Here is a 25,319-nt window from a genome sequence, read left to right as displayed (position 1 = left end):
AGCCCAGATGGGGTGACAGCAAACACCCACAAAGCAATAGGTAGCCATACGTTTTTTTTTTTTTTTTTTTTAATGGTGCAAGTTCTAAATGTTATAGGAGCTCATAGAGGCCAGAGCATTCTGGGAAGGCTTTGTGAATGTGAGCCGGGCTCAGTGGTCAGGCAGGACCTGGAGAGAAAGAGACAGCCCCAGGCAGTCGTCTTAAACAAACCTCCCGACTCAGTGTGACACGGGGACCGGTGGCACACAGTATTAGTGAAGAGAAAGACAGGAGTTAGAAGGCGGCCACCAAACAGGTAAATAGGCTTTATACGTTGAGTGCAGGGAGGAGACTGTCACCAGGAGAAAGAATCATAACACTGGCGTTTCCAGATAACGCTGTGTTCACATTTTCATCCCACCGCATTCATGTGGTTTCCTGCACTTCGTAATTTAACATTTGTCAGAGGGGGGAAAAAAATGCTGTTATGAAACCCAAATAATGCACCACTCTGAAGCAGACAGCAGGCTGCTAACAAGAGTGATATGTGAGCATCATCTAAAGTGTCATTCAGAGCTCTGTTCAGAACAGGGATGTTCAGTAAGAAAGAAAAATAATCAATCCTGTTCAACGTAAGACAAAGTTTGGGGCTTCGTGGGGTTCAGAGACTGGCAGATAACCCGTAAGATAGTGACAGCCAACAGAGAAGGAAGAGGGAGATCCACGACAGAAAAATAAAGGACGACATTACATCATACTATACTGTATTATATCACATTGCATTACATTCATATAACAACGTGCCACGTCGTCTTTAATGCCGCAAGACATTACTAACCACAGACACCGCGAGGCCTCTCTGACCAAAGGGTTGGTTCGCAAGATCGTAGGGAGAAGGAGGGAGAAGGGCCCTCCCTCCACCAAGTGCCTGGCCCCTCTTCTCCACACTGGCCCGTCCAGCGAGCACCAGCCCTGCCAAAGATTACTTGCCAAGGGCTCACAATTGATTTGGCTGAGCGAGAACCCAAGGGTCTAATTATTTCATTAATTTCACTAGAGTCAGCTGTGGGATTTTAGAGCTGCAAGAGACCATGAAGGCGTGCACTGGCATTTTTACAGGTGACTCATTCCACGAGGACGAGTAAGTTGTCCAAGGTCACCAAGATAGATGTGCAGAAGTAGCTTCCGTGTGAGGACCGTGCCCAAGAACTACAACCAACGAGGCTGATCAACCTTCCTTGGAAAAACGACAATATTTTAGTGTCTCGCTGGGAACTTATCTGCTGTTTGCTAACAGTTTGGAGCATATGAATTCTACCTCCAGACCAAGGCTGTCATTCAGGGCTCCACGTACGGTTTTTAAAAGGTGCTCAGTAATTATTTACTGAGCAAGACGGAAACTCCCAGCACTTCTCACCTTGCCCATCCCGATACTCCACTACGGGGTAACAAATCTGCCTTCAGAGTGAATCGAGGGTCGCGGGTGTGCTTAATTCCTTATGCTCTCAGCTAAAAGGAATGTCTGGAAGGTGTAGTCTGCTGGTTGTTTGTGTGTACAGTTGTTTGTTTGTTTGTTTGTTTGTTTCGGTCTTCTCTAACCACAAATGCATTGTCCTCAGATCCCACTACTCTGCAAATTTCAGAAACACACTGAGTAAATTTCGTTGCTCTCTGGGCTCTTCATCAACATTCTCTCAAACACCCTGTTGCTTGGGTTGTGGAGGAACAGCCATGCCCTTAAAAAAAATGTCCTGAGCCACCGAATAAACGATGGTTGATGACATCTAAAGCTAACGAATGCCAAGTCCTTTGCAAGACTCACCCACAACCATTCGTGTTTCAAGACCATTCATACAGGCTGACGTCCACTCTTTCTTCCTCATGGCCTGGGGAAGCAGTGCATCAGAGGCCTCAGAATAAACTCTTTCATTTTGCTCCAGTATGCTACAGGAAAAGAAAACAAAACAAGTCAGAATGAAAAATGCCACTTCAAGCAGTTAGTTGATATTCAGGGGGAAATCCCTGACCTCTCTCAGATGTATTCTTTATAACCTCAAACAAGCATGTTCATGATCAGAACGAAGCTATCACACGACTGATCTACATACGGTACCCTGAAATACTAGAGGTGGGAAGGGAGAAGGGGGAAAGAAAACGGAACACCTGTCGGATAGGTAGCGTATTTTGAAAGCTGGGATATAAACCACCGGCAACGTGCTTGCAGAATTGCAAGTTTACTAACTGAAATAAATATATAAAGAAGGATTCCTTACGTTTAATAATTAGAGATAACTGACGGGCAGTTATCAAGGATAGAAAGGGGAGAAAGTTTCGTGTCAAATCAAGAGTCATCTGATTCTGCCCATTAAAGACTCAGACTCACTGAGCCAACATTAACATCTTTAAACACAGGGCAGTTAGGACTGAACAACAACAACAAAAAAGAGACAGGGTCAGAAAGAGGAAACTTTCTATTTTGCACCGGAAACAGGTAATTTAATCCATGGGTGTTCATGCCGAGTCTCGATACAACGTGATCAAGAACTGCCCCCCACCCAAGCTGGAAAACGGCATTTACTTTACACGCTAAATATGAAACGAATGGTTAAAATGCACATGCCTCTCTACCCCTCCTCAGAGGTGCCAACAAAGCATACACATGAGAACCGTGTGTGACAAGGTGGCTTCGGAGAGTCCTCTTCTGCCTGTGATTTATAACAGTCACCTGTCACGGGGTTTTGTTCGAGCTCCTCCCATGCTCTAACAAGTACCCCCCCCCCCCCCCCACTGCTGGCTTTTTTTGACATTGGCCATTTGAGACTGGAAACGGCCTTCCAAAACCGTCTGCAGCCTTTTCTAGCCCTTTAGGAGCTCTTCCTCATCTGTTTTGCAAACACACAGCAAGACCACCATCCAGTTCTCTCACCAGGATGACTGCAACCCACTTGTGACTCCAAACTCCACGTGTTTGCAAAGGTCCCGCGGCCACTGCCAGGTCACTATCCGATGACCCAGCTGTAAGGGAGCGGATATATACTTTCCTGTCTCACAAGGTGACTGCGTGAATTACCGATTCCTTGAGAGCCTTCTGAAGCCATTGCTTGATAAAATACTCAACGTGTTCGAAAAGACCTTTTGGGGGGAGGGGGTTGTGTCTGTCTGTGGTTAAATTCGTGTAGGCACTCAGAACTTTTGAGGAGGAAGAGAAAGCTGCTCTGGGGTAATGTTTAAACGAGCGAGTTGAGTTGAAGCCCATTATATTTTCAGTCTAGTTGGAAGAGTGACTGCCTGAAAATGGCAAAGTCTTTTTTATTTTCTTGATGCTATCAATACCCACCGAAAGTGGGGTTGTCACGATTTTTATTAGCCTCTAGAGCAGCTTTTTCATGCAATGTAACTCAGCTCCCACTCAAATGTGTAACAGCAACATATTGCTAACAAATCAACACAAGCCAGGAAGTTCAGAGCACGACAAACTGTCTTTAGCTTACCGTTTGGGTAAAAACAGAATTTGAAAGGGAAGAGGAGGATTTAGGCAAGCCCACTGTGAGTTATTGGTATCAATCTTCTTTTACTAAAAATAAATTACTGCCTTTCTTTCATTTGTTACCAGCTCTCCAGCTCGGCGGTTTCGACCTGGAGGGGTCTCTGTCGTCGAGTTCAAGATTCTTCCGCAAACGAAGCTGCCGGCCCAGGGAGGCCGAGAGCACACAGCAGGTTCATCTGCGCCTTGACCAGACTCTGGGTGGAATCACTCGTGCCCACTGCTCACTGACTGCCACGTATGGTGTTGGTTCAAAGTTTACCAGAAGCTCTCTATTTTCTCTCGGCCCTCTTTCTCTCTCTTCCTCTGTGCTGTTTCTGCCTAAAGAAAGACATTCGCTTCTGGATTCTATCTTGGCACCAGGTGGTAGTAAAATCATCCAGGAGAGGAAGCACGGTTCCCTCATTAGCTCAGGGCCCTTCCTTGGCTGCCAGAGCCAAGGGGCAAGTCCACACGGGGCAAGTCACACGTCTTGTGGAGGAGGAAGAAAAAGGGAGGGACAAGGATGGATCTCAGTGACACGATTTCCCACTCTTATCTCTGTAGATGTGAAGGAGTTGAAGCAATTCGTTTTGTGATTTATAGTCGACCCTCAATGACACACCGTGCACCAGGTATGAGACCGTTTTTGTCAAAAGGAAACCACTGAACATTCTATACACTTCCTTTCAAGCGAGAATTTCAACATACTTCCATCTTCCAGCAAACTCTTCAGCAGGGCGGCTAATGCTAATAACCAACAAAACACCACAAAACAACCAACCAACTAAACAGTTTAATCTCCTTTGCATACCCATTCTTGTTCGCCAGTCGAAGCTATAAACAGAGATAAGAGCAAAAGTCTAGACAGAAGAAAAGAACACCAGGGGACTACAGCATTCACAGATACGCCTGAATGCTGAAAGTTACCTGGATAAACAAGGATCTCAATCCAGATGATATCCTTACAGGGTCTGAAATTCGATAAGCATTTTTGTGATAATTTTCTCAACAGCTCTAAGCAGCGACAGCAAAGTATATCAACACGTGTCAGAAACGGTGGCCTAAAAGCAATGAGGATTTTTTTTTTTCCCTTTCTTTTCATCTGAGTTTTGCAGCTAACTGGATTTTTCAATTTAAGTCACAATCTCTCAGGTAGAATTAGTTCCTTATCTCTCATATAAAGGGACACAAGTAACTGTTCTCCATAATTAATGCCCAACTAGAATTCGAGTTGTTTTTATATGTATTTGAGTATCCCACATCAAATGAAATCTCTAAATTGTATCTTATAGGACCTGTTAGGAATATCACTATTCTAAAATTCAACAATTAGACTGCATGGGGAAAAAAACTACCAGGTTCGTGGTGGAATACCATGCCAGTGGGGAATGGGTGTTCTATTCAATATATAGTGCCAGGAAAATTAGCTCATTATTTGGAAAGAGTCAGATCCCCATCTTACATGATTCAGAAAATAGATTCTAGATAAATTAAGCAATTAAACATACAAATACGTGCTTTCACAGACATATGTATATGGGTATTCATTATACAAACATCACTTTATACAATTAAATACAGAAAAATAATTTGATCATCACAAGAGGCCTTGTGGGCCATTGCATAGACTTTGGCTTTTTACTCTGAGTGACAGGAGAAGACACTAGAGAATTGTGAATGGAGTAGTCTAATGCTCTGCCTTATGTTTAAGGGATCATTCTGTCTGCTGTGAAGAACAGGCCCTAAGGGGACAATGCTGAAGACAGGGAGTCCAGGTAGGCTACTGCAAAACTTCAGGTGAGACACCCAACACGTGAACTGGGGGAGGAGGTAGTGAGAACTGGTGAGATCCTGGATATATTTTGAAAGTCAAGTTGACAAGCGGTATAAGAGCAAGAAAAGAGTTAAGGAGGATAGTTCAAATTTTTGACCAGATCATCTGTAAGAACAGAGTTGCCATTCACCAAACAGAAAAGATCGTGGGAAAAGCAGGTGCCGGGGACTCCATTTTTGCATGTTAGGTTTAAGATGCCTATTAGACATCCTTAGATACCAAGTAGATGGTAGGATACGGAAGTCTAAAATACCCTCCCCTTGAGTATGGACTGGATTGAGTCACTCTCGTCTAGCAAGCAGAGGCTGGCAAAGGTAACAGGTGAACATTCTATACATTTCCAAGATGAGGTGACTACACCACTGGCATCCATCTTGAATGTCCTCATACATTCTCTCCTGGGTCACCCACCAATGCCAGGCTGTGAGGCCAGCCTGTGGAGGGGCCCATGTGGTCTGCTAGCATCTGTACGAATGAGCTTGGAGGCAGATCCCAACCTCACCCCCACCCCATCCTTCAGATGAGGCTGCAGCCTGGGCTAATTAATGGCTTGACTGCAACCTTATGGGGGCCCCAAGCCACAGACACGGATCAAAGCTGTGCCTTGGTTCCTACTCACAGAAACTGTGAGATAGTAAGTATTTGTTATTTGAAACGCCCAAGTTGCAGGGTAATTTATAACACAGCAGTAGATAACTAATACAGTCATAATGTGTTAAGACGCTGTTCCACGAATTTTATATGACTTTTTACAGTTGGAGAAACAGTTGCAAGGAAGTTACATCGCCTGCCCAACACCACACATAATGTGACGGGAGGTGAGCCTCCAAGGCGGGCCATCTGACTCCAGAGCGGAAGCTCTCTGTGGATGCATGACCGGACCCCTCGAGGATAACCTTTTCCACTTCGTATGTGCATACCTAAAATATGACTCTCCCTTGCAGGAAGTGTTAACATCATAGAGTTTATACAAACAGTGGCCCAGTGCATCTTTACCAAACTTCTTACCCTGTCACGTAGTTCTGTGATTCTATTTTCAATCCCCCAAATACCTTAACGATATATACTGAGCCATCAAAGAAGATGGAAAGGTGGCCCCTTGCCATTTGAAGAGTAACCTTCATCTGGTTCTTCAGTTTCAGTCTGGTTAATCTGGTTAATTTAACTATGAGAGAATTTCCAGCATAGTTTACAAAATGCTCTAATATAAATTCCGATAGACTGAATGTCCTTTTGCACATTTAAAGACCTCTCACTAAAACTGCTCAGTGCTAAGAAAACACCAAGACGCTGGATAAGACAGCCACGGTATTTCTGCCTGAATTTTTTTTTTTTTTTTTTTTTACAGAATAAGGGACAATCAATTTTCAGTTGCCAATAGAGAGTCGCCAAGGATTCAACAAATACTAAGTTTCTAAGTAGGAACTGGCAAGGCCAAAACATAAAGAACAAAAGCTTTTGAACTACATAATGTACAGTAACTATCATCCTTTTAATGGTTACAACAAATTAAGACTTTTCCATTCTTCCCCCAACACAGACATGAAATACAGAAAGTGAAAGACGTGACCTCTGTACCTCTGTCTCATTACAAATTTAGAACGTCACTGTTGTCAGAAAGGAACTGTTGCTGGTTATTGTAGCGTCCTTATTTTTTAGGAGGACAATGTCCATCAAGTGCAGCCAGGAACATGTTCCTCATCCACACTGTGGAAGCCTTTTCTCTTGTTTTAGCTGTTACAATTATGCCCACAACCAATGGAAACCAAAGAACTAGAAAGAAAGAATCATAAGAAATTAAAAAAAAAAAAAAACACCTGCCACTTATAAACCTTTCTGTTACAAAGAGCGACTATGTTTTAGAAAGACATATGATGTATCAGCACAGGTGTGCGTATATATATATACACACACACACACACACGCACACACACACACACACACGTGTGTGTGTGTGTGTGTATATATCCATATAGATATATATATATATATATATATATCTATATGGATATATATCCATATAGATAGATAGATAGATAGATAGATAGATAGATAGATGGATATATATCCATTTAAAAATACCAAACAGTAGCGACAGGTCCCCGGCTAGGCTGCAATTTGGACAATTTGTGTGGAAATGGCATGACTCTGTCTTGTGACACAAAGAGCAGATGCTACCGATTAACAGACAAAAATGTCTCAAACACTTGTGCAAACATATGAATTTGCACCGTGAAGTCAGCTTTGCCGATTATAAGCCAAATAGTATAAAGTGATGAAGGATGCGTGGTTTTTCTTTTTAAAAAGAGAGTCGGTGAGATCAATTAGTAAACTCTCATGGGCCTTCCTCTAAGTAACACATGGATTTGAAGGAAAGTACTTGATGAATCTTGCTTTTTATGTTTAAGAAATGGGGAGAGGGTGGTATATCACATGTATTGGCCGGTGTGTTCAATGGGACGATATATTCCATGGTGAAATGTCATGCTATGCTAAAAATAAAACGAGGACTAAAAAGATTCAGATACATTTGGGAAACACTTTGAGGGGCTTTGGTCTATTGATATGTATTGTAAATCTCAGAGAAGCATGCATCTTGGCCCCAAACACATTTGACCACAGGACAATTTTCCCAGGAGACGTAAGCAACTGGCAGATACACACTGACCAAAATGCACCCTAGGACCCAATATGCCAAGCCAGTGGTTCTCAAACTTTTGGTCCCAAGTCCCCTTTGCACCCCTAAAATGTATTGAGGACCCCAAAGAGCTTTTAACGAGGCAGATGATATTGAACAATATCCGCTGTGTTACAAATTAAAACAGTTTTGAACTATGTTAAAATTCATTCATTGGCTACAAATGATAATAGACCCACTGCATGTTACATAAAATAGCGTCTCTTCATAAAAAGCAACTACATTTTCCAAGACAAAAAGGTTATTAAGAAGAGTGACAATGATTTGAACTTCTGCAAATCTCTCCAATATCTGGCTTAACAGAGAAAAGTTAAGTTTTCAAATGTGCCTATGCATTCAATTTCTTGTGCTATAGTGTTTGCTTGAAGTATAGGCTGGCTGTGGCCATGACATGAACTCCGAAGGGCCAGGAGGAAAGGGCACACTGTCAAGAAAACACCTGTGGGGCGCCTGGGTGGCTCAGTCGGTTAAGCGTCCGACCTTGGCTCAGGTCACGATCTCGCGGTCCGGGAGTTCGAGCCCCGCGTCGGGCTCTGTGCTGACAGCTCAGAGCCTGGAGCCTGTTTCAGATTCTGTGTCTCCCTCTCTCTGACCCTCCCCTGTTCATGCTCTGTCTCTCCCTGTCTCAAAAATAAATAAAACGTTAAAAAAAATTAAAAAAAAAAAAGAAAACTCCTGTTTACTTGGATTCTTCCAGGTAAGACTGTGTGAAAGGTGTACACTTTAGACTTTTTTAGCAAATGCTTTTTTTTAAAGTTTATTTATTTATTTTTGAGAGAGAGAGACAGAGGTTGAGTGGGGGGAAGGAGCAGAGAGAGACAGGGAGACACAGAATCTGAAGCAGGCTCCAGGCTCTGAGCTATCAGCACAGAGCCAGGTGCCCCTAAATAAACATCTTTTTAAATGTTTATTTATTTTTGAGAAGAGAGAGAGAGAGAGAGGGAGGGAGAGCATGCACACAAGTGTGCGAGCAGGGGAGGGGCAGAGAGAGAGGGAGACACAGAATCCGAAGCAAAGCAGGCTCCAGGCTCTGAGCTGTGAGCACAGAGCCCGACGTGGGGCTCAGACTCACGAACCTTGAGATCATGACCTGAGCTGAGGTCAGATGCTGAACCGACTGAGCCACCCAGGTGCCCCAGCAAATGCTTTCTTTTAATAATCCAGGTCTTAATAATCTAGTAAGGCTCTACTTTCGCTGAAGGCAATGAACTTTCTAAGTGCCCTGAGAAAGATTCAGAAAGGCCTGTTGCATGAAATCAGCTAACAAAGTAAATATGTAATTATGAACCATTAACTACTTATTAAGAATGACTAAAGAACACTGGCTATCTTTGGGTGTTAACGTACACATGTAATGATGATAATAATAATAATAATAATAATAGCTAATATTTGAATGTTAAGCCCTCAAATTACATTATCTCCTTGTAGCCTTAAAATCCCCCTCAGTGGTAGACACCTCTGTTTTCTATTTTGAGACTATCTTTTATTCTCAAGTTTACTTATTTTGAGACAGGGAGAGTGAGCAGGGGGAGGGGCCGAGAGACAGGGAGAGAGGGAGAGAATCCCAAGCAGGCTCCACGCTGTGGTCTAGAGCCTGACGTGGGGCTCCATCCCACAGACTGTGAGATCGTGCCCTGAGCCGAAATCAAGATTTGGACACCCGACTGACTGAGCTGCCCAGGCGCCCCCCACCCCCCGTTATTCTATTTGTAATAAATGAAGAAATATAGGTGAATGGAGTGAAGTAATGTACTCAACGTGCAAACTAACTAGCTAACAGATTCAGGACTCCAACTTCTGTCTGACGCCAACGATTCTCTCTTAACTCCTCGTTTCCAGCTCACGGTCACGGTTTAGGAATCCAGATTCTTCCTCTGGCCGTGATTCCAAAAAAAAAAAAAAAATCATGAAATGCCTTCTTCATTTTCCTGTTTCAAAGTGAGTAGCTGCTCGATGAATTAGTTCGGAGCCCACACCAATGAATGTGTATAACAGGAACAGCCTTCCACCTCCCAAAGCACACTGTCCACATTATCCCGCGGAAAAAAGAAGTGTCACTCAAAAGCCACGTATGTTGGATGCTTGAAGTCCGCTCGGCTGATTCTTAAAAAGTCATGAGGACGCAGCACCCGTAACGATGCTCTGTGAAGAAAACCCGAGGTCCCTTCAGCCCGTGTCCTCTCTTTATTCCTCTGAAAGCACATTTATGAAAACAGAGGCAATGAAAATGCCAGTCATCTCTAAGGCACCACAATAAGGCAAGGAGAAAATGCAGGCAGACCTCGTTTTACTGTACTTCGCTTTAGGGCTCCGATCAGATATTTTATTTTTTACCAACTGAAGGTTGGCGGTAACCCTGCCTCAAGCACGTCTATCGGCGCTGTTTTTCCAGCAGTATTTGTTGGGTGTCGTATCTCCGTGTCACATGTTGGGAATTCTCCTATCTTTCAAATTTTTTCATTATTATTATGTCTGTTAGGATGATCTGTGGTCCCTGAAAGCTCAGATGATGGTTAGCATTTTTTAGCAAGGCAGTATTTTTAAGTTAAGATATACATACTGTTTTTGAGGTGAGATGACATTGCACACTCAATAGTCGACAGTATAGTATAAACTGTTATGTACTAGGAACCCACAAATTCATCTGACTCCTTATTTATTTCTTTAGGTTGTTTTTTAACATTTATTTATTTTTGAGAGAGAGACAGTGTGAGAGTGGGGAAGGGCCAGAGAGAGAGGGAGACACAGAATCCGAAGCAGGCTCCAGGCTCCGAGCTGTCAGCACAGAGCCCGAAGGGGGGCTTGAACTCATGAACCTTGATATCATGACCTGAGCAGAAGTCGGAGGGACACTTAACTGACTGACCCACCCAGGCGCCCCCATCTGACTCATTTTATGGTGACATTTGCTTTACTGCAGTGGTCCAGACCCAGACACGAAATACCTGACGTATGTCTGTATTAATTACCCTTTTCAAGTGCTTTCTAAATCCTTAGCAACCCTGGGTCACCATGCACCTCTGGCCATTATGTCTCTAACCTCAAGGGCTTTCCTTCTGCTACCCCAGAATCACTGAAAACATACTGAATAACTTCCTAGATCAGTGTTAGTCATTTTCCAACTCCCAGTTCAAGACAGCTGCCCTTCCAGAACTACTCCAGCCCTCTTTCCTCCAAGCGCCTTGGGCAGGAAACCCCACCCACATGGGCTTACTTGTGTACTCCCTCACGGCGGGGAATATGGCTTCACCAGTATGACTCTCGTCTTGCACACCTAGAAGCAGATGGCGAATGCTCTCAAGAACTTCTGGAGAAGCTCACAGCACTTCCCGAGTGCCGAACACAACGTATCAGGCTTGCCTGTATTTTTCGTGATCGGGTGGAGACTGAAGAACATACGAGTGTAATTTTATGTCCGTTTTATTTTTAAACGTCTTTAGATCCTTCGGTCCCAAGATTAGACAAAATTAGCAGTGTCATTCAGCCAGAAATTTTAGGTATTTTTTTAAAGAGAAAAAGAGTAGTCTGCAGGGCAATCGATGGTGTTCACTGAAAACTCCATGCCAGTTTATTTGTGACATTCTCACAGTAGACAGAATTAGGTCCATCCTAATGTGAATTGATTTTAGAAGAAAGCAGGATAGTATACTAACACTTGTCAAAAAAAAAAAAAAAGGTGGATTTGGGGTACACCCAGAAATCCATTGATTGTGTCTTGCCCTTTCTAAAGGCTCAGCCATTCTTTTTTTTTATTTTAATCTTTTTTTTTTTTTAATTTTTTTTTTAACATTAATTTATTTTTGAGACAGAGAGAGACAGAGAATGAACAGGGGAGGGGCAGAGACAGAGGGAGACACAGAATCTGAAACAGGCTCCAGAGCCCGACGCGGGGCTCGAACTCACGGACCGTGAGATCATGACCTGAGCCGAAGTCGGATGCTTAACCAACCAAGCCACCCAGGTGCCCCTAATCTTTCTTTTTGAGACAGAGAGAGAGAGAGAGAGAGAGAGAGAGAGGCAAAGACACAGAATCTGAAGCAGGCTCCAGGCTCCGAGCTGTCAGCACAGAGCCCGATGCGGGGCTCGAACTCACAAACTGCAAGATCATGACCTGGGCCGAAGTCGGACGCTTAACCGACTGAGCCACCCAGGCACCCCAGACTCAGCCATTCTTAACGACATCCATTACGTGCACTTTCGGGTCCCATTGAAGTATTCTGTATCTCTGCTTTCAATATGAGTACCCAAACTGGCATGGAGCTTTTGAATGAATACATCTGTGGTCCACAGACTACAGAATACAGGAGATTCCAACTCATTCTCTCGGCACCGTAATTACTCTTGGCAAAATTATGCTACATACTTCGTATGGATGCAATGATCTAATATCAGGTCACAATAACAACTGGTAATCCTTCTATACGATGTCAGCCTTACAAGGCATTTCATTCTCCTCCAAAACCGCCCTTTCTCTCAAACCCAGAAAATCCCTCCAACCCCCAAAATTGGACGCTGTGTATATATGCAAGTGATAGGGTTAGGATCAGGCCTGATTTGGTTTTTGTTTTTTTCTTTTTGTTTTTTTTTTTTTTGTTTTCACCATGCCCAAACCTCTGCACAGAAGTCAAGAACAGGAAGCCACTGTAATGGTTCATCTTTAGTTATCTAACTTAAATATTGGGTTTCCATTTGTGAGCTCCATCACTGGATTAACAGAACCATGCAAATTTTGGCCTTCCTCTGAAACTTAACAGCCCCGATCTTCACACTTTTTATCATTCTTGGTGGAAATTTTCAACAACCACAAAGGTGGGGAAAAGGGTGTGTGGCCGACTGACTTCTTAGTCATATTTCCTGATGTTGCCATTTTAGTATATTTTAAATATTTACTTAGGGCAGCATTTAAGTAATTATAGTTTATGAAGCACTGTCCTCTTCTGTCCTCTTTTTCTGTCTTGGTAGACCCCTCAGTGTGCTGCTCCACAAAAAAAAAAAAAAAAAAAGGCTGATGTTCTCATTTGGTGAGCACTTCTCCCAATGCTCTTGAAATCTGAAGTGAGCAATCTTAGGTTGGGAAAAACTTGTATAATTTTTAATGTTTTTTTTAATTTATTTTTGAAAGAGAGATAGACAGAGCGTGAGCAGGGGAGGGGCAGAGAGAGAGGGAGACACAGAATCCGAAGCAGGCTCCAGGCTCTGAGCCATCAGCCCAGAGCCTGACGCGGGGCTTGAAATCACAGACCGCGAGATCGTGACCTGAGCCGAAGTGGGAAACTCAACCGACTGAGCCACCCAGGCGCCCCCGAGGCTGGCAAAAATTTTAAACTGTCTTTCACATTATACACTGGGACAGCTCTAAACTGACACTTCCTTTTTGCCTCCCTCCACGTTCACGTTGGTGGTGTCCACACAGCCCTGAGCAGCTGACCCTCAGACCGCCCAAGTGAAGCCGAAGGAGCCACTGGCTTTGACTCCCAACCAAGAAGGGGTAAGTTACGGATCAAAAAGAAAAGCAGTAAAGCAGTGGTGGGTGGTGAGAAAGACCCTGAGGTCCCGTCACTCTTAGGGATCCACTGAGCCTGTTCCTGGTCCCCTGACATCACTGAGTTGCCCAAACGGAGAACTCCAGATTCAGCACTTTGCCTTCCCCCATATTTCACAAGTGAGCTGGTTCCAGATCCTGTCAGTTCTACTTCCTGGTCACACTGCTGGAGTCCTTCCCTTCCCACTCCTCTGGAATGCAAACTGGTGCGGCCATTCCGGAAAACAGCGTGGAGGTTCCTCAAAAAATTTAAAACAGAACTACCCTATGACCCAGCAATGGCACTACTGGGTGTTTATCCAAAAGATACGAAAATGCTGATTTGAAGGGGCAGGTGCACCCCAATGTTTTCAGCAGCGCTATCAACAATAGCCAAAGTATGGAAAGAGCCCAGATGTCCATCGACTGATGAATGGATAAAGATGTGGTGTATATATCCAATGGAATACTACCAGGTGATTAAAAAGAATGAATTCTTGCCATTCGCAACAACGTGGAGGGAACCAGAGTGTGTTATGCTAAGTGAAATAAGTCAGAGAAAGATAAATATCCTCGGACTTCACTCCTATGTGGAATTTAAGATACAAAACAGATGAACGTAAGAGAAGGGAAGGAAAAATAAGATAAAAACAGGGAGGGAGACAAACCATAAGACACTCCTAAATACACAGAACAAACTGAGGGCTGCTGGAGGGGAGGAGGGTGGGGCACGGGCTAGATGGGGGATGGGCATTAAGCAGGGCACTCGTTGGGAGGAGCACTGGCTGTTGTATGTAAGAGACGAATCACTGGATTCTGCTCCTGAAACCAATACGACACTGTAAGTCAACGAACTCAAATTTAAATAAATAAATTTTACAAAATGAAAAACTAAAAAAAAAAAAAAAAAAGAGATCTGGAGAAAATAGATGTGGAGAATGTGAAGACCAAGAACCAACATTTCATTCACAGATATTTTGTTGTTGTTTTCTGGGTTTTCTTGTTCATCTGTATTTGGGGTCAGGCTTTTGTTTTTTTTTTTAAATCAATTTGATTTTTAATCATTAAGAATAATCCTAGAAGCACGTCCTGTTAACCCATTGCCAAGCTGCATCGACACGTTTCATGACTGCTTGAAAGGCCATGTATTAAAAACACTACCAGAAGGTGAGTTAAAGAAAAGAAAAATATAATGATCTGGGATATTTTTTTTAAAGCAGTTACTGGGGCGCCCGGGTGGCTCAGTCGGTTGAGCGTCCGACTTCGGCTCAGGTCATGATCTCACGGTTCGTGGGTTTGAGCCCCGCGTCGGGCTGTGTGCTGACAGCTCGGAGCCTGGAGCCTGCTTCGGATTCTGTGTCTTCCTCTCTCTCTCTCTGCCCTTCCCCTGCTCACATTCTGTCAATCTCTCTCTCGAAAAATAAATAAACATTAAAAAAAATTTTTCTTTTAAGCAGTTACTAAAACAGAAACAAATGTTATTTTAAATCTCTGGCTCACTGTAAACTGACAAGATATGAATATGAATTCTACCAAGTAATATATAACAACTGCTTCTCACCACAACCACATGCCAGCAACTCAAGTCTAGATTTCATTTGGATGTTACATGCGGAGCGTATCATCTAGATTACAAACCACCCTCATCCGAGTGGATGTACTCCAGCTAATGTTTGAGATCATGACATGATTAGCTTTAAAAAGCTGAGTAGAAAACTATTCTTCAATTTGGTTCTACAAGAAGTCACTGCAAAGTTTTAAATATCTAAAACCAGTGAGAATATCCGAAAAGCTGTAAGACGATGCCATCATCGTCTCGATGTTAGTCAAGTCATAACACATTTCTCTTATGGGTGCTTTGGAAGGAAATTCTGCCAAACGCTTGTCTGAAGTAGAGCAGAAAAGTATCTGATATGGATCATGCCCTCGGGAAGGGTATCGTCCATGTGGGAAGACAGTATATACACAAATGACACCACCTCTTTGCAGTAGGGTAAGAGAATCCGAGAAAAGCTCTGGAAATTTAGAAGAGGAAACCATTTTATGTGGGAGAGGGTCTCAGGGAAGGATCCACAGAGACGGTGGGCCTTCAGAATTAGATGGATTGGCATTGTAAACTCATGTTTTCATACCTAAAACGAAAGTCCCAGGAAAAGGTCAAACGAATCAGTTTGTCCCTAGAGCTAACATCTACAGAGTAACTGCTGGGTGTTAAGAAATGCACAAATGTTGGGGCGCCTGGGTGGCTCGGTCGGTTACGCGTCCGATTTCGGCTCAGGTCATGATCTCACGGTCCGTGAGTTCGAGCCCCGCGTTGGGCTCTGGGCGGATGGCTCGGAGCCTGGAGCCTGCTTCCGATTTTGTGTCTCCCTCTCTCTCTGCTCCTCCCCCGTTCATGCTCTGTCTCTCTCTGTCTCAAAAATAAATAAACATTAAAAAAAAATTTTTTTAATAAAAAAAAAAAAAAAAGAAAGAAATGCACAAATGTTATCTCCAAACAACCTCCTAATGATAGCCTGGTTGTAACGGATTCAAAAAGGACTCAGAGACTCATTGACATTCTCAAGAGTCATTAGTTTTTGTTAAACACTAGTAAGCCAGGGGCGCATGGGTGGCTTTGTCGGTTAAGTGTCCGACTTCAGCTCAGGTCGTGATTTCATGGTTCATGAGTTCGAGTCCCACATCAGGCTCTGTGTGGACAGCTCAGAGCCTGGAGCCTGCTCCGGATTCCGTGTCTCCCTCTCTCTCTGACCCTCCCCTGCTTGCACTCTGTTTCTCTCTCAAAAAAATGTAAACACCAAAAAACAAAACAAAAAAATATTAGTAAGCCAAAATGGTGTTTAGATCAACACTTAACAATTAATCACACAGAAAGGATGACAGTCTTAAAAACAATGAAAGGTCAAAATCACTATGTATCTTGAATATGAATACAGCTTAATACAATAAGGATTTGGACATGCAAAAAACAAATCACATGCCCCCCCAATATAACTGAAGTGAAAAGAATGTCAGATTTCAAATATTTACTCTGTCCTCTAACATCAATATTATGCAACAATTTCATTTTGCACTGAATTATTAAAATACATATTTGCTTTAAAACAGTTATTCACATTGTGTTTCTCAAAATGTGATCCAAGAACCTTTTATGTCAAATGCATCACAGGAGAGTGCTTATTAAAAATGCAACCCCCAGACCTACCCCTGACCCACTTAATCAGGTTCCTTGGGCCCAGGAATCTGAATTTTTAACAGGTCCTCTCCTTACCCCCGAGCGATAACTACCTGTACATGTAAGTGTTCAAACCCCTTGCCTGTCTGTCGTACCCTTCCCCACCCATCTCCCGCTCCTCTTCTTTCACTGCACGGTGTCTTTGCCAATTTAAAATATTTTTTTAACGTTTATTTAGTTTTGACAGACAGAGAGAGACAGAGCGCAAACAGGGGAGGAGCAGAGACAGAGGGAGACAGAATCCGAAGCAGGTTCCAGGCTCTGAGCTGTCCGCACAAAGCCTGATGTGGTGCTTGAACCCACGGACCGCGGGATCATGACCTGAGCTGAAGTCAGATACTTAACCGACTGAGCCACCCAGGTGCCCCGTGTCTTTACCAATTTAAACAATTACTTTTCAACATTGTCCAAATCTTCTGTGTCACACTACACTGGCTAAAAGAAAAATTGTTTCTAAAGCACTGAAATTATACCACTAAAAAGAGGATTTCAGTAGTCCCACCCCCCTCTTCCATGGAGGAGACGTTCCTAGCCCCCCACTGGATGCCTAAAACCTCAGACAGTATCAAACTCTACATATATGTTTTTTTCCTATACGTATATGCCGATGATAAAGCTTATTTTTCACTGAGTTATAATTAACATATTACATTACTTTCAGTTGTACAAGACAGTGATGCAATATTTTTTTAAATTTTTTTAAATGTTTATGTAGTTTTGACAGGGAGAGATGACAGAGGATGAGGGGGTTCTTTAACATTTATTTATTATTGAGAGACAGAGAGACACAGAGCATGAGCAGGGGAGGGGTAGAGAGAGAGGGAGACACAGAATCCGAAGCAGGCTCCAGGCTCCGAGCTGTCAGCACAGAGCCCGACGCGGGGCTCAAACTCACAGACCAGGAGATCATGACCTGAGCTAAAGTCGGACGCTCAACCGACTGAGCCACCCAGGCGCCCCTTGATGCAATATTTTCCTACTTGAGGAAATGATCGCCACGACAGGTCTAGACATCATCTGTCGCAACACAAAGTTATTTCAATATTATTGACTATATTCTCTATGACGTACGTTACATACCTGTGACTTATTTATTTTATAACTGAAAGCCTGTACCTCTTAATCCCCTTCACCTATTTCAACCATCTGCCCACATCCCTCTCCTCTGATAACCACCACTTTGTTCTCTTTATCTATTTGTTTTCTGTATTTGTTCACTTTGTTTTTTAGATTCTACATACAAGTGAAATCATACTAAAAAAAAGTTTTTGAAATAAGTGAAACCATACTGTATTTGTCTTTCTTGGTCTGATTTATTTCACTTAGCAGAATAGCCTCTACATCCATCCATGCTGTCACAAATGGCAAGATTCCATTCTTTTTTATGGTTGAATAATATCCCCCTGCATGCATATATCCTTTATCCATTCATCCATTGATGGGCACATGGGTTGTTTCCATGTCTCGGCTATTGTAAATAATGCTGCAGTGGACACAGGGGTAAAAATATCTTTTCTTATTAGTGTTTTTGTTTTCTTTGGATAAATACCCAGAAGTGGAATGGCTGGACCCTATGGTTCTATTTTTCATTTTCTGAGGAACCTCCACACTGTTTCCCGAAGTGGATACGGCAATGTACATTTCCACCAACACTGCACGAGCGTTCTCTTTTCTCCACATCTTTGCCAATACTTGTTACTTCTTGCATTTTTGATAATAGCCATTCTGACAGGTGTGAGATGGTATCTCATTGTGGCTCTGATTTGCATTTCCCTAAAATGATTAGTGGCACTGAGCATCTTTTCATGCATCTGTTGGCAATCTGGTTGTCTTCATTGGGAAAATGTCTATTCAGGTCTCCTGCCCATTTTTTGATCAGGTTGTTTGCTTTTTTTGTTACTGAGCTACATGAGTTTTTCACATATTTTGGATATCAACCCCTTATCAGAGATACCATTTGCAAGTACCTTCTCTCATTCGATAGGTTGCCTTTTTGTCTTGTTGATGGTTTCCTTCTCCGTGCAAAAGCTTTTGTTTGACGTAGTCCCATTTGTTTATTTTTGGTTTTGTTGCCCTTGCCTGAGGAGACAGAGCCACAACATATTGCTGAGACCAATGCCAAAGAGCTTAACTGCCTATGTTTTCTTCTGGAAGTTTTAAGATTGTAGCTCTTACATTTAAGTCTTTAATTAAATTTGAGTTTGTATATGGCATGGAAAATGGTCTCCTTTCATTCTCTTGCATGTAACTGTCCAGTTTCCCCAACACCATTTATTCAAGAGACTGTCTTTTCCCCAGATACGTTCTTGCCTCCTTTGTTGTAGATTAATTCACTATATAAGTGGGGGGTTATTTCTGAGCTCTCTTATCTGTTCCATTGGCCTGTATGTCTGTTTTTGTGTCAGTACCATACTGTTGTGATTTCTGTAGCTTTGAGGTATAGTTTGAAATCAGAGGGAGTGTAATGCCTCCAGCTTTGTTCTCCTTTCTCAAGATTGCTTAGTTTATTCGAGGTCTTTTTTGGTTCCATACACATTTTAGGATTTTTGTTCTAGTTCTGTGAAAAATGCCATTGGTATTTTGTTAGAAATTGTACTGAATCTATAGATTGCTTTGGGTAGTATAGACATTTTAACAATATTAATTCTCCCAATCCATTAGCACAGTGTATCTTTCCATTTATTTGTGTCATCTCTAATTTCTTTCACCAATGTCTTATAGGTTTTAGAGTACAGATCTTTCACCTCTTTGGTTAAATTTATTCCTAGGTACTGTATTCTTTTTTATGCAATCGTAAATGGGATTGTTTTAATCGCTCTTTCTGATAGTTCATTATTAACATATAGAACACATACGTTTCTATAACATACAGAAACACAACAGACATCTGTACATTAATTTTGTGCCCTGTAACTTTACTAAATTCATGTATTAGTTCTAAAAGTTTTTTGATGGAGGCTTTAGGGTTCTCTATGCATAGTATCATGTCATCTGTAAACAGCAACAGTTTTCTCTTCTTTTTAATTTGGATGCTTTTTATTTCTTTTTTTTTTTTGCCTAATTGCTAATTTATTGCCTAATTGCTGTGACCAAGATTTCTAATATTATGTTGAATAAAAGTGACTAGAGTAGGAAACCTTGTCTTGTTCCTATTCTTAGAGAAAAAGCTTTCAGCTTTTCACCATACAGTATGATATTAGCTATGGGTGTGTCATATTTTTTTGAGGTACATTGCCTCTATGCTTGCTTTGGTGACAGTTTGTATCCTAAAAGAATGCTGAATTTTGTCAAATGTTTTTTCTACGTCTATTGAGATTATCATATAATTTTTATCCTGTGTTTTATAAATGTGGTCTATCATGTTGATTGATTTGTAGATGTTAAATCATCCTTACATCCCTATAATAAATCCCATTTGGTCATGGTCCATGATCCTTTGTCCTTCTTTTTCTATTTCTTTAACTATAACATTAGATTGTCTATTTGAGATTTTTCTTGTTTCTCGATGTAGGCCTATATCACTACAGGATCCCTCTTAGAACTGCTTTTGCTCTATCCCAAAGATTTTGGAATGTTGTGTTTCCATTTTCATTTGTCTAGAGTATTTTTTGACTTCCTCTTTGATTTCCTTGTTCACCCATTGATTGTTTCATAGTGTGTTGTCAATCCTGTGTTTTTTCCAGTTTTCTTCTTATAATTAATTTCTAGTTTCATACATTGTAGTCAGAGAAGATACCTGATATGATTTTAATCTTCTTAAATTTATTGAGACTTATATTGTGCCCTACCATGTGATCTATCCTGGAGAATGTTCCATGTGCACTTGAAAAGAATCTGTATTCTGCTGTTTTTGGATAGAATATTCTATTAAGTCCATCCACCTGATACAATGTATCATTTAAGGTCAATGTTTCTTTATTTCTGTTTTGTTTGGATGATCTATGTATTAATGTAAATGGGTATTAAAGTCCACTACAATTATTATATTGCTGTCTATTTCTCCCATTACTTCTGTTAATATTTGCTTAATATATTTAGATGCTTCTATGTTGGGTGCATAAATGTTTACAAATGATTTCTCATCTTTTTTGGACTCTGACCCCTTTATCCTATGTAATACCCTTGTCTTTTGTTACAGTCTTTGTTTCAAAGTCTATTTTGTCTGATAAAAGTGTTAACTACCTCAGCTTTCTTTCCATTTCCTTTTGCATGGCATATCCATTCCTTCACTTTTAGTCTGTGTGTGTCTTTACATTTGAAGTGAGTCTTTCATAAGTGGCACACAGAAGGGTCTTGTTTGTTTATCCATGCAGCCACTCTATGTCTTTTGATTAGAGAATTTAGTTCATTTACATTTAGAGTAATTATTGGAAAGTACACACTTACTGCCATTTTGATTACTGTTTTCTGGTTGCTTCTGTCATTCTGTTCCTTTCTCCTTCTCTCCCTTGTGGTTCGATTGTTTTCTTTGGTGTTATGTTTAGATGCCTTTTTTTTTTTTTGCTTTTGTGTATTTCATATAAGTTTTTTCTTTGTGATTACAGTACATTTTATGTATGTAATAGTCTCTTTTAAGTTGACAGTAACTTAAGTGTGAACACATTCCAAAGTTTTATATTTTTACCCCCTCCCATTATTTTACTTTTTTGATGACACATTTTACACCTTTTTATGGATCCCTTAATTATTATTGTATTTTTAATTAATTTTGCTACTTTTGTCTTTACCCTTCATACTTGCTTTATAAGTGGTTGATCCACTACTTTTATTTTGTATTTACCTTCTCCTGTAAGATTTTTACGTTACTATGTTTTCTTACTTATTACTAATGATTAATTAGTGCCTTTTCTTTTTAGATCAGAGAAGTCCCTTTAATATTTCTTCTAAGGCTGATTTAGTAGTGATGAACTCCTTTAGCTTTTGCTTATCTTGAAAACTCCTAATCTCTCCTTCAATTCTGAGTGATAATCTTGCTCGGTAGAGATTTCGAGTTTTAACAATTTTTTTCCTTTTTGCACTTGGAATATGTCACACCATTCCCTTCTGACCTGTAAAGTTTCTGCCAAAAAAAAATCTGCTGATAGTCTTATGGGGTTTCCTTTTTGTATAATACTTTGCTTTTATTCCTGTTTTTAAGATTCTCTCTTTATTCTTCACTTTTACTATTTTAATGTGTGTTGGTGTGTTTCTGTTTGTATTCATATTATTTGGAATTCTCTGGGCTTCCCGAACCTGAATGTCTGTTTCTTTCCTCAGATTAGGGAAGTCTTCAGCCATTATTTCTTCAAATAATTATTCTGGCCCTTTCTCTCTTTCTTCTCCCTTTGGAACTCCTATAATGCAAATGTTATTCCACTTAATCATGTCCCAGAGGTCTCTTAAGATATCCCCATTTCTTTCATTCTTTTTTCATTTTGCTACTCATTTTCATTTTCATTCTGCCTGGGTATTTCTCATTGCTTTGTCTTCCAGCTTACTGATCCATGCTTCTATTTCATCCATTCTATTGTTGAACCCTCTAGTGTATTTTTCAGTTCCGTTACAACTTCTGTTTGGTACTTGCTTATGTTTTCTATCCCTTCATTGAAGTTCTTGTGGTGTTCATCTATTCTTCTTCTGAGATAAGTGAGCATCTCTATGACCATGACTTTGAACTCCTTATCAGGTAGACTGCTTACTTCCACTTCATTAAGGTCTTTTTCTGGGGATTTGCCTTGTTCTTTAGATTGGAACACATTCCTCTGTCTCTTCGTTTTGCCTATCCCTCTATTGGTCTTTGTGTATCAGGAGAGTTAACTACCTCCTTCAGTTGTGGAGTGGTCTTGTGTAGTGAATGTTCCATGTGGCCCCAAGGCTCAATCTTCCCTGGCTACCAGAGCCAGGTGCTCTATGGTCATCCTGATTGTGACAGCGCCATGGCTGCTGCATGGGGAACGTGGGGCTTGGCACTCACCAGCTCAACTATGACCCACCCACTGCAAAGGGAGGACAGGGCTTGGGGCACTCGCCTGACCCAACGGTGGCTGAGCCACTGTGCAGGGAAAGGAGGGTTCAAGCCACTTGCCTGTCCATTTGAGGTTCTGTCTCTGTGCTAGGTGGGCCAGGCTCAGAGTGGCCATCCAGGTTGATTATGGCTTGGTTGCTGTAAAGGGAGGGTGGGGCTCAGGGTGCTCGCCAGCCCAACTGTGGCACACCCACTACATGGGGAGACCAGGGCTTGGGGCACTTATCCCACCTGGTTTAGGCTCAGCGGCTGCACAGGTTGGGTCGGGCTCAGGTTGTGAGACTAGCCCTGCTGAAGCTCTGGTGCTGTGTGGGGTAGGCAGGGCACGGGGCAGTCATGCCAGCTTGGTTATGTTGCAGCGTGGGTACAGCACACCCTCCAGTTCTGGCAGTCCAAACAAAGGGTGTCAAAAATGGTGCCTGTTGGCTCTTTCACCGGCAAGATAGAACGACGTTGCAAAACTATCATCCGTCAACAGTTCCATCCCCCCGCCCCCATATAGTCCCTGCAGGATCTTGCCTCTCCAGGAGCAGCTTTAATGTAAGTGGGTCTCCTTCACTCATGGTCTAAGTGCTTTTCGGTCTGTGGATTTCGTGCTGAATCTCTGGGAAAGTGGGTTTGCACATGAGCCCTTAAAGAACAAGATCTCCATTCCTTAGAGTTCTATAATTCTCCTGGCCTTAATCCCCACTGATTTTCAAAACCCGAAGCTTAGGGGGCTTGTGTTTCTGGATCCAGCCCTCAAGGTCAGCATGCTTGATGTGGGGCACAATCCCTTCGGTCTTCAAGCGAGCATTCACAATTGGGGGTCCTTCCAGCTTCTGTGGTCACCGTGTCCGGGCTGGGGTCCCAACTGGGCTGTGCCTCTGCCTCTCCTACCCTGCTCCATGTGTCTCTTTTGTGTTTTGTGGCAGAGGGACTGTTCACCTAACTCTCAAGTGCTTTTTGGAAAAAAAATTACAGATGAAGCTGTGTATTTTTTGTGTCCGTGGCAGGAGGTAAGTTCAGGGTCTTCCTATCCCGCCATCTTAAAACCATGTCTTCTAATCAAGTTTCATTTATAAATCAGGCACAGTAAGAGCAACAACAACTAACAACAGAACGACTATAACCATATACTGTAATAAGAGTTATGTGATGTGGTCTCTCTCTCAAAATGCCTTATCCGTTTGCACCCACCCTTCTTCCCGTGATGACGTGAGATGATAAAATGCCCGTGTGATGAGATGCAGTGAGGTCAATGACATCGAAACTGCGATGCAGCGTGAGGCTAATGCTGACCTTCCGAAGACAGGCCAGAGGAGGGCCATCTGCTCCTGGGGGGACTACTCTATTTCAAGCAATTCTCATAATTCCTCTTTTTTTTTTTTTTTTTGGCTTATTTATTTATTTTGAGAGAGAGAGAGAGAGAGAGAGAGCTCAAGTGGGGGAGGGGCAGAAAGAGAGAGAGAGAGAGAGAGAAAGGGAGAGAATCCCAAGCAAGCTCCATGCTGCCAGCAAGGAGCCGGACCCCCGGCTTGATCTCACGAACCGTGAGGTCAGAGCCTGAGCCAAAGCCAAGAGTCGGACGCTTAACCGACTGAGTCACCCAGACGCCCCATAATTCCTCTTTTTCTACACATCTAGCTTGAGTCAGCAAAATCCGGTGCTGTTAAAATGCGTTGGGTTCTGTGATAGGCTTAATAATGCCCCACCAAAAAATGTCCACATACTGATGTCCGTAACGTGTGAATGTTACCTTCCACGGACAAAAAGAATGTCACGGATGTGATGCACTTCAGAATCTTGGGGTGAACGCCCCAGATTATACAGGTGGGCCCAGTGCTATCACAAGGGTTCCCAGGAGCAGAAGAGGGAGGCAGAAGAACAGAGCAAAGGGAGAGGTGAGTGCAGGAGACGGTCCAGGGAGAGGCCGTGTTGCCAGCTTTGAAGATGGAGAAAAAGGTCACAAGCCAAGGAATTACAAGAGGCCCCTCCGAACCGAAAAGGGCAATGATGTGGATTCACCCATAAGGAACTGAGCCCTGCCGATGCTTTGACGTTAGCCTGGGGAGACCTGGGTTGGATTTCTGATCTACAAAACTGTAAGATAATAAATCTGTGTTGTTTTAAGCCACAAGCTTATGCTAATTTGTTGCACTAGCCATAAAAACTAATGCAGGCTCTTGGAAGAAAACAGAACAAAACAAAACAAAACAAAACAAAACACTCAGATTACCTCTAACCCTAAGGCCATGGCCCAGCGGCCCACACACTTTCAGTCTTCCCATACACGTAAAGACAGAATCCCAAATATTTCTTGGGCACAACGGAGCTATGGTCCAAATAGTTTCAAACATTTCCTTTACCCACTTCTGCCCTTACTCCGCTCTTCCCATTCTCACCTGTGGCTTCTCTTCCCACCATCGACCGTGACAGACTGGTTTATCACCTTGAAAACTACAAAGAGGAGAGGGTCGAAGCCAGGGTTTCTGAGCTCCAGCACTACTGACATTTGGGGCCAGATAATTCTTTTGTT

The 25,319-nt window shown here is 42.3% G+C and overlaps 1 protein-coding gene across 11 annotated transcripts in view; it reads right to left on the bottom strand.

Moving 5' to 3' along the window:
- ATXN1 (ataxin 1) overlaps positions 1-25,319 on the bottom strand; it is a 413,533-nt gene that overhangs the window by 303,631 nt on the left and 84,583 nt on the right. For all 11 annotated transcript variants that reach the window (XR_014137690.1, XM_060614220.3, XM_060614216.3 and 8 more), the window contains one exon: positions 1,803-1,924. The gene's annotated coding sequence lies outside the window, so the exon portion shown is untranslated. The remainder of the gene's footprint in view (positions 1-1,802; positions 1,925-25,319) is intronic.

This window comes from Panthera onca, chromosome B2 (genome assembly GCF_046562875.1).
Source record: "Panthera onca isolate mPanOnc1 chromosome B2, mPanOnc1 haplotype 2, whole genome shotgun sequence".
NCBI lineage: Eukaryota > Metazoa > Chordata > Mammalia > Carnivora > Felidae > Panthera > Panthera onca.
The sequence above is the reverse complement of the archived record's forward strand: the minus strand, read 5'-3'. Positions and strand labels throughout refer to the sequence as shown.